General features: G+C 38.7%; 2 non-coding genes across 2 annotated transcripts; both read left to right on the top strand.

Moving 5' to 3' along the window:
• The first annotated feature begins 4,751 nt into the window (after positions 1-4,751).
• Positions 4,752-4,824, top strand: Trnam-cau. Its single transcript has one exon. It is a non-coding gene; the product is annotated as a tRNA-Met (tRNA).
• A 7,085-nt stretch (positions 4,825-11,909) lies between these two features.
• Trnaq-cug lies at positions 11,910-11,981 on the top strand. The gene has a single exon. It is a non-coding gene; the product is annotated as a tRNA-Gln (tRNA).
• The last annotated feature ends 1,364 nt before the right edge of the window (positions 11,982-13,345 follow it).

Genomic DNA, 13,345 nt, shown 5'->3' with positions numbered 1-13,345 from the left:
CAATGCAAGGTCACGATTAAGTGAATTTTATTGTAATTTTCCAAATGTTTTACCTACTTCATATAGTATTTTATTTGCATGGCGCGATTTACTGACATGTAGAATATCAGTCAAATACCTATGGAGAACCTTAGTTATCGATATGAAGTTTTCATTCGTTCGGATATATGTAAAAATGAAATAATAAAGTATCCTTTAACTCCGTGTTATCAACAGTTATCAACATGAAGAATTTTCTAGAATATTTCTGTATAATGTCACTGAACGTAATTGTAAGTTTAATGTTTTAATGCCGACTATAGCTGATTACATGTTTTTAATATTTTCCACAGATTTTTATTGAAAATAGATTTTATTTGCATGAAACGTATCCATTTCTTGTGGAAACGTCAAGAAATATCTATATTTTTGCAGTTTTGCAAAAATGCTTTAGTCCTAATTGTCTGTTCGAACCAAAGAATCAATAGTGTTTAAGATTAATCCTGCATTCCTCCTTTTAACCGATTAGAAAATTACTTTGTAACAGCATTTAAAAAAATTATTCCTAAATAACAGCATTGTGAAGAATAATCGATATCAATATTGAAACATCAACTAGGGCTGAGAGTTTTTGGCACTCTGTTCATATCTAGCCTTAAACCCAATGTCTATATATGTCTGATGCTTTCCCGGTGAATAATATCGGTGAAGATGTCTCGGGTTTGACACAGGGTGAGGTTTTCCATCTCTCCTTCCAGTGTTTCATCGAGTGACATCTTCCTCAGTTATCCTGGTTTACAAGTGCCATTCCGTAAGCAATGGTTTACTCCGCGAATAAATAACAATTACACAGAATATCATATTCTTAAAAAATATAATAATAATAACAATTTGGGATGGACGTGTCCAGGATTTTTTTCGGATCCGGATTTGGATCGAATCCTTGATTTTCGGAGCCGGATCTTTCGGATCGGATATTTTCGGATCCAAATGCATTTTCGAATTCCTGACGTTGAGATTCCCCCAATGATCGTTCATTTTCTTGGGAAGAGTCACACTATATGCCAGTCGTATTTTGCCTTTTTTATTCTACGCGGCTGAAATGAGTAGGACAAGAATCGCATGCGACGGCGCATTCGAAGGTAGAATCGGAACTCTTTCCACCCTTATGGGGCTTTGCATTCACTGAAGCTATTATTTAAAATTACGGAATCAGATCCGATGTCTTCCGCGACTTTGGATCCGATGTATCCGATGAAGGGCAATATCCGCGGATATTTGGATCCGAGGTATCCGATCCGACCATCCCTAATAACAATGTATTCGCGGCCTCCTCCGCATCGCTAGGGTTGATTTATTACTGCGAAAGTGGTATTGGCCTAGCATTCGCCCAAACACGGAGGTAATTCCGTAAAAACCCATGTCAATTATTCCTTCGAAAAAAAAGGCTCATAATACACATTTGAGAAGTAGAAAAAAAAATCTCAAAAAATCTGCTTAGAATAATCGGCTTGAATTTATGACAGTAAAATTTCATAAATACATTTATAAATGTTTCAGGATAACCACTTGGAACCATTCAGTACAAAGTTTAAGAAAGAGCAACTGATTAAGATGCTTACTTGATGATCGAAGGCGTGCCTCGACAATTTTACGGTCCTTAGATAAGTCTTCCACATGGGACGGATGTTGTTATCATAGGCCGGTAGTGACGATGCTGACAATGAGATCAAACGCGATGGTCGAGATCGAAGTTGAAAAATCGAGTTTGGATCGAAACTCGACGATCATGGCTAGATCTCCTCGATATTTTGGATGAACAAAATTGACTTTGTTTATCCACAGAATTTTTATTAAAACACTATCGCATGGTTTCGACAATTAACGTCATCTCATAGTCCAGAAGATGACGTCACCATAAGATGGAGTTTACCGTCAAAACCATGATAGGATTTTAGTAAAAATTCTGTGGGAAACAAAGTAATTTCATTCATCCAAAATGTTCTTCAAGTTTAAGAAATTATTGCTGGAAACCACCAGCTTGATGTAAGATCTTAGGATTTCCCGGCGTATCAGTTGCAGAAAAGTTTCTCGGGTTTTCCGCCGGTTGATGTCGTCCATCTCTCCCGAAGTTTCCAGAAGTTTCGAAAGATCCCCTGAGGATGATCAAGAAATCGCTGCTCGAAACGTATGGAGACATGGACGACATCAACCGGTGGAAAACCCGATAAACTTTCCTGCACCAACTTTATCTCCCCGATATTTGACTATTAAAACTGGATTTTCGATTTAAATCGAATTCGATTTTTCCATCAATAGTTGGAAGGAGTGTTGGACATCTCACCCGACGTGGAACCCAAGAGATTTTTACCAGTGTCTACGTTTTCTTTCATTTTCCCTATAAATCACAGCCTACCCTACCCCTAGCCTCCCTTTCCGATGCATTATCTCGCTCTGGCACGAACACTGATTAACGCCCGTGTCTCGACTGACCCGCGACCGATCTACAACCAACCACCCCTCCTCAACACCTTCACTCTCCGCAACCGCCGTTATATAATCTCCCCCTCTCCTCCTCCTCCTTGAATGCAGATGGGGGAGCGAGACAGGAAGCGAACGCGGGACCCTCAGCGAGCGCAGACGCGACCACCGCCAGACCACGTGCTATCCATCTTTCACTCTCGCACGCCACCGCGGCGACAAATGGAACCTCAGGAAGTGGAAGTCAGGAAGAAAAGATACGAAGAGATTGCGATGCCAAAAAAATAAAATTATTCTCAAACACTTAAAATACAATGAACTCCTAACATGATGTTCTCTGCGTCACTTTTTATTCGAATACCTTCCCACAACATGCTTGACAGCCATCATTGCTTAGCCTATCCATTATTGCTTATTCAAGGCTCAGTAAAAAATATTTCCCACATGTGTTCCCCACAAGGGGTTCTACATTATCGTAATCTCAGATTTTCTTCTATTCATCTTACACCTTTATTAGTAAAATAAGAAATTGCAATATTTCCAATGAGTTTTTGTATGACACTACGCGTTTCGTTGTTGCAAACAGCATTATCAAGTGAAGAAAGATCTGAGGTTTTCCCGGCGTATGCTGTTGTTGAAGTTTATTCGGGATTGCCACCGGATAAGGTTCTCCATCTCTGCCGACGTTTCGATGGCCGAGTCGTCCATCGTCATCAGGGCTTGACGATGACGATGCCCTGATGACGATGGACGACTCGGCCATCGAAACGTCGGCAGAGATGGAGAACCTTATCCGGTGGCAATCCCGAATAAACTTCAACAACAGCATTATCAAGTGTATGAATACTTTTTTTATTGTTTGAAACGATGAAAGGCGTATTGTCATAATAAAACTCAGTGGAAATATTGCAATGTCTTATTTTACTACTCTAAAGAACTTTCACCATATCGTGCCAAACATCATACAAAACACTTACACTTTTATGTTTTTACCATGAAAATATATAGGTGCATGGGTATAGTTGGACGACATACCCAAGCAATGCACCGCCGTGCATTTGTTCAGATTAAGTTCAAGGTCTGTACGGTACTTGATAATGACATCTATGGGTCGAAACATGTCGTACCGAAGAAATAAACCAATGGAAGTCGACGAAGTCGTCTTTTCATTTTCGAATATCAATATACACATAGTTGAGCCTGATACGAATTGAACGAATTAAATTCCAATCCTCACACTTCTCTTCCCACATGGAAGCACATCTTCCGGAGACTCCCATCAACGTCTTCACCGTACATTGCAATTTTATCACGTGTTAAAAAATCCAATGACAGCCTAATAAATAGTACAACAGTCTTTAACACCCTAAAATCAAACATTAGGAGGCCAAAATTTCTGTTAATGTATAGTACTCCCTACGAATCGGAGAGCTCGGCAGCTGTGCTGATGGTCGCTGGTTTGAACCCCGTCAGTTGCATTTCTAAATTTCGAATCATGGCTTTTATCTAACATTTATTCATCTATTTTCTTAAAATTACACTGATATCAGTTACCCGTGCTCATCTAGTTTTCGCCAATCCTGATGAATTCTAAGATTTTATTAAACATCGATATATAAACAATTGTGAATTATTTAAATAATTATCAATTATTTACTTCATTGCCTTGCTGGTTCTTACTTTTTTCTTACATTGAGACAGCATCATTCCGTAATTTTTGTGTTGTACCTGCAATGGTAAGGACAAATGATTTTTATATTGGTAGGGGACCTTATTTTGTCTCACAAAGGAGGCTCAAGTTATAATTATGAATTATTAATTAACTCCTTTTTTCCCATAAATCTTCCACCGCCAGCGTTTCACTCGAGAAAAGTGGGATTTGGAGTGAAATTGAAAAAAAAACAGTTGGTATGATGCGTTTAAAATTGAACCACTGGTACACCAAAACTCTATAATTGCATTACGAAGCATATAAAAGATAGCCAGGCATATAGCCATCAAATTATCTTCATCGCAATAACAATAGGAGGGAATTTGAAAAAGCATGGCCCGCGGGAAAGCAAGAACATGATCGAACTCGATACGTCAGTGCTGCTTGAAGAAGAGGATAACATAAGTTGCTAAAATAATGCATAAAATTCACGCATAATAATATTTAGAGAAAAATGCATTGTGAAGAAATAAATAAACTACGAAAATAAACTTCTAAGGACAAGGAATATGAATGAAAGCTCTACCCAAGGGAATCTACAAATTATACAAATACTGTAATTTTCGCTCCCCTTCGCAACGCCTCGGTAGCGCAGTAGGCAGCGCGTAAGTCTCATAATCTTAAGGTCGTGAGTTCGATCCTCACCCGGGGCATGTTTTTTGTCGCCTTTAATTTTACTTATTTCCCCCATTGATTACAGTAATTTACTTTGCACTGCTTCTTTTCAAAATTTACGCTTTCCTGGGCGTCATAACTGCTTTTAATTCGTTGTTAGGTATTTCGTTTCGCGCTTTCAACTCCTTATACTAACATTCAGTTCCTCATTCCTATTTCATTTCATAGTAGAGTACTCCAAGGTGAAATTACAGTCGACGTGGATACGAAAAATGAGTTGATAGCGAGCACGATGCAAAAAATGCAACACAAGTATAACTATGCCTCAATGATTTACCCTCGATATAATTTTGTTTACATTAAATACGCTGTTTAAAATTATAAGATTTTCACTAAAATATATATTTAAAAATAATTATTGAATTATATTTTTCGAGACTGTCTGAAAACCAGTAAACCGTTTATGACACCGCAAATTAGTATAACCATACGCAGGAATGAAAAATTGTATAAATTTTTGTCCTTTTGATTTTAAAAGCTATTATTTTGTAATGTCGCCATATTATCAAAATATGATTATTTTAATATAAACAAAACTCTTGCCAAGGCAAATTCCATAATAAAATGAGGTTATTATCGATAATTATTTTTTTTATTGACGCATAAAAACGAACCAAACTGACCTAGTAGGTGTATGTAAATCACAATATGTACGTTGTCTCTATTTGCGCATGCATCATACTTGACCTAGATGATTATCAACTAGGGATTTCAATAATATTCTATTCCATTATCTTGACGATAATATAACCAAGCACGAATATCGAAGTTTTTCCTCTCTGAGATCAGGATATGATATCGTTTCTTTGTTTGAAAGAGACTGGAAAGATTTTCCCAAACAAATATTTTATTCAGATTTCTGGTCTGCAGGAAATATAACGATATGCGTCCCAATGATTCTGCATCTAATTTAGCAGCCGATTCACAGAATAAAATTCTAAATGTGCCAAATGATGTATTTTCTTACCCTGTCGCATATGTCCAGTCATTAGTAATTTTTTAATATGAATTTTCTTTCATATTCCTATTATATATGTATCAAATATTTTATTTTCTATGAATTTTGAGAACACTAACTCAGAAGCAAAAAAACATTGCATTACTTACATCATTCTCCATGTGGAGCAGATTTCTGTGTATGAGTGAGGCATTGACAGAAGCAGAGAAGTCAAGAGTGGGAGCATTCGAAATGTAGTGTACCGAAGAATGCAGAAGATGTAAGGACTTGACTGCGTAAGTAATGAGAAAGTGCTAAGATGATGCTAATGTGCTATGGAGAAAAGAGAAGTCTTCCAGAGAAAACCCTAAGAAGAAGACATGATGAGAAAACTTAGATGATCACATGATGAGGCATGATGGCCAGCTGGAAACAATCGTAGAAGAAAAGGTGGAAAGTAAGAAGGACAAAGGACAGCCTCGATTTTAGGACAGGTTATTAAGGATCTAAAAGAGTAGAATGCTTTACTATGCAAAGGCTAACGTGTAAGATAGCGAAATGGAGAGCTGCGTCAAAGTAGTTTTAAGGTGCGTTTACACTGAGTAACATTTTATATAAAGCTACTTAAATGTGACATGTTATACGAAAAAGTTACAAATCCGTGTAACATGCCATTCCCACACGAAGCGGGAAAGCAAAAACTTGTTGTATAACACGATATTTTGTTTTAAAACACAGTGCTACAATTAACATATTTGACGGATTTTTTACCTTTTTCGTAAAACATGTGATATGTAACTTTTTTATAAAACATGTTACACAGTGTAAAGGCACCTTTAGAATTGCTGACTTATAAATGAGGGTTCGTTGAAAGTGAAAAGTACCCAAAGACTAAAGCGGCTTTAGCCGATAACACTTATTCAGCCTAACATGATATCACATCAGAGTAGGAGGAAGGCAAATATTGGACAGCGGTAACGTCGGAAGAGTGAGAACGCTTCATCAATAATAGCAAGCTGCCCTATGTAAGTTTATGGTTCTCAAGGGGACTAAGTCCTAAACCTTTTACGTGAAAAATAAAATGCACAAAGCTAATTACACAAGAGCTTTGAGCGAGCAAAAACACGATTTCGCCCATTTCAAAATAATTTTTTAAAGGCCTGGTTACACGGTACATTAGAATGTACAAGAATCTGTACATTTTTCTGAATGGTTTTCTGAACAGATTCTTGTACATTCTCATGGACAAGATCCACGAATAGGTGGTTACACGGTACATTTTTTCGGACATTTTTTCGTACATTTTTAAATGCGCAACAAATTATTTCAACTTCAAATATAAACCAATAGGGAACATGCAAACTTTTTTTAAAGTACTAGAATAATAAGATCCTTACCTCAAATGTACTCGCCGAAAATTTCGCGGATGAATAATGTTTTATAGCTGAGATATGAGTCTTTAAAAATAATCTTCATCGACTGTTTGAAAACACGTGACGGAGCGTGCGCGCGTTACATCACGGCCTGGAATCCACTGATGACAGACTGAGGAAGTGGATAGAAAAAGTGTCGATGTAGGGACTCAAACGCTAATTTGGCGAATATAATTGCTGCTTTAACGTCAAACTTCGGATTGTGAAAGTATTGGGTTGCCAAGGCATTGTTGAAATAAATAAAGGCGATTGTTTGGGGGGCTTTGGAAAGATTAAATTAAAATAAGTTGATTGCAGATTGTGATCTACGTTACACACCTACATCATTTGCTTAATGCAGTAAGTATATTGCAGCATGAACATTCAATAGAAAAACGTGTGAAAACCATATAAATCGTGTATCCCATAAAACCATATAAAGTGCCCCGACGTCTAGTACCTCTATTTACTCGCCGGAGAAGTTTTTTGCTTGTGTTCGAAGGGACAAAAATAAGAGGAATAAGTGGTTGATGATCCACAGAATGGAGTCAAATACATTATCTATATTGTCAACGGGATATCCTCAACGTAAGTACACTCTTAAATCAGGGTTACCGCAGGATTTTGTCAAATTACTTATTTAACTTTGTAAACAACTCTATAAATGTACATATCATTCTACCTATTGTAGGATCAAATCATAAGGAAAGTGGCTATTTACAAGAATAAATACTGATTACGATTAAACCACGGAGAAAAATAAGGAATGTAAGGGGCGGCCGGCCTCTCGTCGAAAGGATCCCCTAACACGGAATATTCACGAAATGTCTTTCGCCGATATCGTTAAAATTTTGTTGGATAGTAGTGTTCCATAATAAAAGTACATTTTAAAAAATTCTCGTGCCCTTAAGCCTTGTGATATAATAAACAGGACATAATAAAGGCAGTTGAATTTTAGACTTGAAAGCGAGTGTGTCGTGATTTCTCTCCATTCTTCTCCTGTGAATCGGCGCACGCTACAGGAATATACGAGAAATATGAGGATTTTGGCAAGGTAAATTCAATATTTATTACTGCGATGCCAATAGCGTTCGCTGCATGTCAATGCAACACCTAAAATTTCGACTCGTTTTGCAGTCGGTCTTGATTCAAAAACAGGAACTCGAGTAAATACAGCGTAAATAGTACTTGAAACTTATTTCATTGCCTATCACATGCTTTTTTATGACCTTTTAACGATCATTTGGATCTTATTCTTGGACAATTCTCGCGGTTTATACATTAATGGCCTTTCCATCTGATCCTTCCTTTTACCCATCCCCTTTTCTTGTGTTCCATTCTTTCGCTACCCATATCCAATCAGTGAGATATCCAAGTCCAGCAAGATCATATTAAATCCAAATTACAATCGGGGCCGTACCTAAACAAATAATTCGCCTATACAAGCCAGAAATGAATGTGTCGTTTTCGTAGTCTGCCACCAGGTGACTCTGAGTTCAAATTGTATGATTTTATGAACGAAATTAGAGCAGGCGTTCAGAAATTCATACATTCTTACATTTTGCGTGGTTACACGGTGCATTTTCGCGTTCATTCTGAGATTCAGACATTCTCACATTTTCTTGTACATTCTCATGTACCGTGTAACCAGGCCTTAAGACAATTATAATCGCACTTTTTAATTCGAGCTTAATTATTTAATGTCCTTACAAATCCAGGCTAGTAAATAAAATGTCGATAAGGTTGGACACCCAAGAAAAACCGTTTTCGTGGTCCTAACTGCAGAGTGCATCCGACAGAATGCTTACTTGTATGTTCATCCACCCTGGAACCTTTCTTTCACTCCCTTCCCTCTTCTGAAACACTAAAAAAACGACCCTTTCTCCCACAACCCTCAATTTCCCCATTTCTCGACACCCAAACCCCATCCTTCAACTCACCCCTCCCCTTCAAGCCCAAGGCCTACATAAGGAAGAACACTTGAGACTTATATTACACTTGATAATGTTGTTTGTAGCAACGAAACGCGTAGTATCAAAAGAAAAACTCACAATCAGTGGAAATATTCCAATATCCAATTTTACTCAGAATGTTTACGTTGCCATGGCTCGGTAACTAAGTAGTTGCGACCCCATATTTATGAACAAAAAATGCTTAAAACTATCTCCCTTACCACCTCCTAAAATAATGCTGATTCCTCCAGAAACACCATGTATATCACATTGAATTATTTAATTTTCAGTGCTATACCTCGCGAGCACAAACGCTCGAATCGGTAGCACGAATCAAGCTCCCTTGAGCTGGAATGTGGCCTCATCTGCATCTCTTCAGAGAGAAAAAACTTCGTCCCTTATTTTTAGGGGGGGGGCATATTGAGGGGGGTTTCCCCCTTCTCCTACTACCCCCCCCCCTCTTCTGTGGTTCCGCCACTCCAGAACATGATCAAATCTGGGCTGATGCGAAAACCATTCATTCTGTCGAGCTTATTATCCTTGAAGCCGTGCGTAACGCGTGCCCTTGAAGCGAATTCAAGGACGCTCCGACGCGGAAATCGACTCCGCTAAAATTTAAATCTACACCCGCCCCTCCACTTCCCCCCTCCTACCCCCACCCACGCTCCCGCCTCCCCTACTTCCCCTCTCATTCTCTTTCCTCCTCCTCCCCCCCTCTCGCCAACCTACAATACTACTGTTGTGCCAGGGGCCAAGGGGGAGAGAGGGGGGGGGGCAGGAGAGTGTCACCCCCCCCTTGCAACTTGCAGCAACAAGTTGTCGTCCCCCTCCCCTCCCTCGGATTAAGCCGGAATCACATTATATCGTTTCACTTACAAGTTCAATTGTCAGGACTTGAATGAAATTATTCAAAATGCTCCACTTGCTCAATTTTTCATTTTTTTGCGACGTACACAATGGGTAATAATATGTCGTTATCTCCGCGATCGATTAGACACCATAACGGCAGCGTTAGGACTTCAGGCCGTTTTACACGGGGCACGTACTTGCACAATCTGACGTGTGTACGAAGGCACAGCCAAAATTGCGTCGTGTGAAGCGGTGGGTGAATTGCTAGAACATATGCGAGAATGCGTGGACGTGAGATGGCAAAATAGCCCCTGTTCTAATTTCGTTCATGCATTCGCGCAATTCCACGCCATTTCATAAATCAATGCAGTTCTAACCTGCGCAATTCCGTGCCCCGTGTAAAACGGCATTCATCGATGTCGAAATGTAAGATCGATTCGGCTATCTCTTACCAACAACTGCCTCAAAACTCTCATTCCTCTTTCCTCTGTAATTACCGCTTGTCAGTGGCTATCTCACATGCCTAGTATCTTTTTTAAGTCGAGTTTTTGTGCATTATATGTTGTTTTATTATTTATTTGTTTTCCTGGCCTTTCAAAATAGGTTAGTTGGTTGATAGTCTAGCATACTAACTTATATATTCCTTATTACATGTTTCTGAATTCCTAGTATTTCTAACGGCTTGTTTTGCACGTTCTAGCTTCATGGGCAGACGGATTTCACAGGTAGGATGGAAATTAATCCAACAGCTTCTGTGTAACATGTAGCGCATGTAACACATTTCCCCTGCCAAACACCCTAGAGGTGGCTCGCAGGGTATTATGTAGATGTAGATGTAGATGTAGCGTTCATATTGCGTAGTTTTTGTTAGTGGTAGTAAATTTGAATCCTCCGATAGCCTCTCTAAATAGCCAACACACCTGATTTCAACAGGGGGGAGATCTATTTGCTGAGTGCTAACGTCTACATCATCGGTTCCATGGTGTAATGGTTAGCACTCTGAATCCAGCGATCCGAGTTCAAATCTCGGTGGAACCTGTCTTTTTTTTCTCGCAGCTACGGCAATTTCACCAGAAGATTCAATGAAAACTCTGTGCGTGGTGGAAACATGAATGGAAAAATCATCAATACATTCTGATGCAATCTGTAAAGCAGCTAGCAACATTAACCATTAGGAGGTGAAAAACGATGTATAACTCATTAATTGAATATTGTACCTAATGATGGTGTGGAGCTGGAATGATGGCCAAATTCCTTGATAATGACAATTTATTTCCGTGACTTGCATGGTGGAATCGGTGGCGTGTATTTTTTATAGCGTGTGTTTTCGGGCTCAGATATTCTATTGCCTTAAATCAACGTGAAAATTTTAGTATGCAGAGCAATGTAAACACACATAAATACGTAGTGCGCCTCCTCCATGAAATCTTGAATACTGCAAATGGCATCGTGCCCAGCGTCAAATTGTATGAAAACGGTGTCTCAATGACTGAACACCAAAAAGAACCTCTAATAATTTCGTTCAGGCAAGGAAACAATGTCACGAACACTAGTTCGTAAAAAAATATTTCACGTAAAAAGGCTCTAGCGAATGAATTATTTCATTTGTAGAAAATCTCACATTCACGTAAAGGGAGAAAGGAATATACCAGTGTCAGGACTCGAATAAAATCTATTAAAAATATTCCACTAGCTGAATTTTTCCATCTCTCAAAACATACCACCAAGCAAACTAATTATTGCTATATGCACATGATTGTATTTAATAATAAAAATGATTCAACAAGATCTTGTAACCAGGCATCAGTGAAAATCTAACCTAAGAACCCTACATGTAGGGTTCTTGATCTAACCAATATTAAAAATTCTGGTGGTGGTGTGATTACTACTCTTGAAACTTTACTATTCAAATCGGTTCCATGGTGTAATGGTTAGCACTCTGGACTCTGAATCCAGCGATCCGAGTTCAAATCTCGGTGGAACCTGCCTTTTTTCCCCCACCCCATTGCCGTATATTTTGCCTTGATATTGATCATTTATTTCAGTGGCTTGTATCTTGGTGTCCGTAACGTGTATTTTTTTTAAATCGTGGAATTTCGGTGAGCAGAAACTTCATTGGCTTAAAGCAACATGCTTGTTTTAGGCTGCGCAGCAATGGAAGGACATCTAAATAATACCCTGCCAGCCACCTCCAGGGTGTTTGGTAGGGGGGATGATCAATCATCGGCATGCAACAGGATTCCCACATGCAAACCACACGATCCAAAATAACGTTACGAATACTAACTAATTATACTACACCACACTCACTCAAAGGCAAAACTTGCCCACTACTCGTTAAGGTTTCCTGCCAATAAAGCAAGAACACACAAAACATGCTGTTACAAATAATAAGAAAATTCAGAAACATGCATTAGAGAATATATAAGTTAGTAGGCTACAATACATCTACATAATACTGTTCTGCAGTCTATCTCTCTTATTTTATTTATATAATCTGATCTTCCGCAGTATGTTGGCGTTCGTAAGATATGGCTAACTTTGTTAGAAAAAACACTGTCATACAAATAATATTATCTATTTGTGAGTTCAAACGCTGCCGTTATATGTATGTTTTCATAGAGGGAACCTCAAATATTCAAGAACATCCAGTGTCAGCACAAGTAAAATAGAGGAGTGATGAAGAAAAACTTGCGGATATATGACTTCAACTTGATACCTACGAGTCGGTGTTAAGACCAGGAAAACATTGAGGATGACCTCGATGTCAGTATTGGTTGACTGCGAGAGGGAATCAATATTTTTTTCTTGCTCCCAAAAAATACATGTTTCTTTTTTAATTCGACTGCATTTAATATCTACACCTTCATTTGTTCATGGGCACCATTATTAGTTTTCATCATACATATATTCTGCCTATTGTGTACATAGGAAACCTTGTCGAGGTAATATTATATCCTGTCCTTTTGTAAACTGGAATTATGAAAATATTTGCGATGCATAATGTGTAGAAAGTGCTGTGCAGCAGCCAGTTTCAAATCCAGTTGATGAAGTGATGTGGGGTTGGAGTTTTGGTTGTAGATTTTGGTTAATGAGCAAACTACTTTAGTGATCTGGTTTCTTTCTATTCACCCTGAGGGAATATGCTCCAACCAACCACTCCGTCAGGGGTATAGAGGGGTAATGGCGCGGACGCTTATAACTTGATACAGCCAGTTGTCGCTTCTTCTATTGTCCTCTCCTCCCCCTCCTGCGAAATCAATGCACAATGGACCTGAAAAGTCAGACGGCACCGCAGCCGGTTACCATGGAGATCGCCATCTTTTTTTCCAAACATATTGTAACCATG

This window comes from Ischnura elegans, chromosome 2 (assembly GCF_921293095.1).
Source record: "Ischnura elegans chromosome 2, ioIscEleg1.1, whole genome shotgun sequence".
Taxonomy (NCBI): Eukaryota; Metazoa; Arthropoda; class Insecta; order Odonata; family Coenagrionidae; genus Ischnura; species Ischnura elegans.
This window is presented reverse-complemented; position numbering and strand designations above follow the sequence as displayed.